The 4,056-nt window shown below is 42.6% G+C and overlaps 1 pseudogene; it reads left to right on the top strand.

The window, feature by feature from the left end:
* The first annotated feature begins 1,285 nt into the window (after positions 1 to 1,285).
* LOC101641077 lies at positions 1,286 to 2,278 on the top strand (annotated as a pseudogene).
* The last annotated feature ends 1,778 nt before the right edge of the window (positions 2,279 to 4,056 follow it).

Below are 4,056 nucleotides of genomic sequence, written 5' to 3'. Positions count from 1 at the left end.
CTTACGTTCACTTTACTTGTTAATAAATGCCTTTGAGTCAGTTCCAACTTACAGCAACGCTTTTGTACAACAGAAGAAAGCAGTGCCTGGTCCTACATGAGCTCCACAATGATGACTGTGTACAAGCCCATTGTTGTAGCCACTGGGTCAGTCCATCTGGTGGAGGGTCTTCCTCTTTTTTGCTGCCCTTTTACTTTACCAAAGATGATGTCCTTTTCCAGGGACTGGGCTCTCCTGGTAACCTGTCCAGAGTCTGTGAGATGAAGTCTCGCCGTCTTCATTTCTAAGGAGCTTTCTAGTTGTTATCTCTTCCAACACAGATTTGGTTGGTTTTCTGGCAGTCCACGGCACTTTCAGAATTCTAAGCAAAGGCCATAATCTTCAGTCTTCTTGATTCGTTATCTACCTTTCACACGTGTGTGAAGCACTTTACAATGCCATGGCTTGGGTCAGGCACACCTTAATCTTCAAAGTGGTATCTTTGCTTTTGAACACTTTAAAGAGATCTTTTGCAGCAAATTTTCCGGGTGAAATTTATCATCTGATGTTTTGATTGCTCTTTCGATCGGCAATGAGCGTGGATCCATGTGAAAGGAAATCCTTGACCATTCCACTCTTGTCTCGCTACATGCAGAGATCGATAAGTTTTTGCCCTAAATTTTTCAAAAACCTATATACTACATAAATTATAAGAAGCTTCTGTTTCCTTGCACTAAAAATTGTACCAAGAGTGGTTTACTATTGTGGAAATCCATATCAATGATGGTAAAGCCACTACTGGTATACTTGAGTCACTGCTACAACATATCTTTATCAGGCTGCATTTGTAGCTGTTGTATCACCAATAATTCTACATGTAGATACAAGTATCTGACTGGTTCACCATCTCTTTTAGGATAGTTGTGTCCAATCATTTAGCTATTGCTACAGGGTCACTGGTTCAAACCCACCAGCCACCCTAGCAGCATCAAGGAAAGCTTTGCTAAGCAGAGAATGCTAGAAATACAGAGAAATGTAGGAGATATGGCTGGTGAGAGTCAGAAGCCAGCTCATAAAGGGCTCTGTATACGTTGTTTCCTAGTTGATACTCTTTATAATAAACAGAATTTACCTTCCTTAAGAAAAGAAGAATTGATTGTGAGAATACAGATCACCTTTCATGGAATCAAATCAAGTATTAAACAGCCAGGCCACCCACAGGAAAGGCTGGAACTTTGCTCTGGGTTCTCTGCCACCGAAGTTCCCAACCCAACCAAACCAATGGCCTGACTCGTAGCAACCGTGTACTTGGTGCCAGTAAGTTTGGGAGAATCGGCTAACAGCTGATGGGAATTATTCTTGACAGAAGTATTGTAAAAGAATAATATTTACAATGGCGTCAGCAGTACTCAGCTCTGTTCCCACTACTGCTTCTCGTTTTGCTCTGTTACAAGTAGATAGTGGCAGTGGTTCTGATTCTGAGCCTGGAAAAGGCAAAGGTCGGAACACTGGAAAATCTCAAGCTTTGGGAAGCAAATCAACTACAAATGAGAAAAAGAGAGAAAAAAGAAGAAAAAAGAAGGAACAATAACAGAGTGAAGCAAATGAGCTTAGAAATCTTGCTTTTAAAAAGATTCCCCAGAAATCATCGCATGCCACTTGTGACACTCAGCATGAGCTTTCATTGTCCAATCCAGTACAGAAGGGTTCACGAGAAGAAAATTGGCAAGAGTGGAGACAGAGAGATGAGCAGCTGACATCTGAAATGTTTGAAGCAGATCTTGAGAAGGCATTGTTGCTAAGTAAATTAGAATATGAGGAACACAAAAAGGAGTATGAAAATTCTGAATATGTTTCAACTCAATCAAGGGTAATGAATAAAAAAGATAAAAGAAAGAATCATCAGGGAAAAGACAAACCTCTCACAGTATCACTAAAAGATTTTCAATCTGAAGAGCGCATTAGTAAAAAGTCTGAGGAATTGAGTTCCTCTCAGACTTTATCACATGATGGAGGATTCTTCAATAGACTGGAAGATGATGTTCATAAAATTCTTATTAGAGAAAAAAGAAGAGAACAGCTAACAGAATATAATGGAACAGATAATTGTGCAACTCAGGAACATAACCAGGAAGTGGTTCTGAAAGATGGAAGAATTGAAAGACTAAAGTTGGAACTTGAAAGGAAAGATGCTGAAATCCAGAAGCTAAACAATGTGATCACTCAGTGGGAGGCAAAGTATAAAGAAGTAAAGGCAAGAAATGCACAGTTATTGAAAATGTTCTGCTACCAGTTCTGACTCGTAGCAACCCTGTGCACTGCCTGGTCCTGCACCAGCATCCCAATCAGTGCTAGGTTCGAGCCCATCCTCGCAGCCACTGTGGTAATCCATCTCTTTGACGATAGTCCTCCTTTTCCTTGATCTGCTTCACGAAACCTGACACCCTTCCCTAGGAGCTGGTTCCTCCGACTCACATAAAACGGAGAGGATCTTCTGCGCCTCCTTAGTTCTGAGGTAGTAGATCTTTATAGAAACAGACTGTTTTCTCCCATGGAGCAACTGGGCTTGAACTATGGACCTTACAGTTTAGCAGCCCAGTACCGCCACCAGAAACCCTTCAGAAATTCAGGAGCTTTTTTGTTTTCTTTCTTTCTTTTTTGTTTACATTTTGGGGGAGCTCATACAACTCTTATCACAATCCATACAATCATTGATTGGGTAAAGCACATTTGTACATTCGTTGCCCTCATCATTCTCAAAACATTTGCTCTCCACTTAAGCCCCTGGCATCAGCTCCTCGTTTTTCCCCCTCCCTCCCTGCTCCCCCCTCCCTCATGAACCCTTGATAATCTATAAATTATTATTTTGCCATGTCTTGCACTGTCCGACGTCTTCCTTCACCCACTTTTCTGTTGTCTTTCCCTCAGGGAGGAGGTTATATGTAGATCCCTGTAATTGGTTCCCCCTTTCCACCCCACCCTCCCTCCACGCTCCCGGTTGCCACTATCACCACTGGTCCTAAGGGGTTCACCCATCCTGGATTCCTTGTGTTTCCAGTTCCTATCTGTACCAGTGTGCATCCTCTGATCTAGTCGGATTTGTAAGGTAGAATTGGGATCATGATAGTGGGGGTTGGGGTGGGGGGGAGGGAATATTTAGGAACTAGAGGAAAGTTGTATGTTTCATCGTTGCTACCCTGCACCCTGACTGGAAGGGTCTCCTTCCCATGACCCTTCCATACGGGGATGTCCAGTTGCCTACAGATGGGCTTTGGGTCCCCAGTCCACATTCTCCCTCATTGACAACATGATTTTTTGTTCTTTGATGACTGATACCTGATCCCTTCGGCACCTCATGATCTCACAGGCTGGTGTGCTTCTTCCATGAGGGCTTTGTTGCTTCTCTGCTAGATGGCTGCTTGTTTACCTTCAAGTCTTTAAGACCCCAGATGCTATATCTTTTGATAGCCGGGCTCCATCAGCTTTCTTCACATTTGCTTATGTGCCCGCTTTGTCTTTAGTAATTGTGTCAGGAAGGTGAGCATCATGAAATGCCAGTTTAATAGAGGAAAGTATTCTCGCATTGAGTGAGTACTTGCGTGGAGGTCCAATGTCCATCTGCTACCTTAATACTAAACCTATACATATATGCACATAGATCTATTTCCACATCCTTATATATAAATATATTTACATATGTACATGTCTTTATTTAGATCATTATAAATGCCCTTTTTCTCCTAGCGCTTTACTCAATTTCCTTTTACTTTCCTCTTGTCCCACTATCATGCTCAGCCTCCATTAGGGTTTCAGTAATTTCTCTCCGTTACATTACCCTTGATCACGCCCTACCAGGCCTCCCACACCCTCCTCACCACCGATTTGGATCACTTGTTGTTCTTTTGTCCCTGGGTTTGTTAACACCACTTCCTTTTCCCCCACCCACCCCCACTCCCATGTCCCCCCAGAACTGTTGGTCCCATTGTTTTCTCCTGCAGATTGTTCATCTAGCCTATCTTATTTAGACAGACCTGCGGAGATAATAACGTGCACCAAAACAGGACAGAGCAAAACCAA

This window comes from Echinops telfairi, unplaced genomic scaffold, assembly GCF_000313985.2.
Source record: "Echinops telfairi isolate 266 unplaced genomic scaffold, ASM31398v2 ScPeMD7_21;HRSCAF=78, whole genome shotgun sequence".
Taxonomy (NCBI): domain Eukaryota; kingdom Metazoa; phylum Chordata; class Mammalia; order Afrosoricida; family Tenrecidae; genus Echinops; species Echinops telfairi.
The sequence above is the reverse complement of the archived record's forward strand: the minus strand, read 5'-3'. Positions and strand labels throughout refer to the sequence as shown.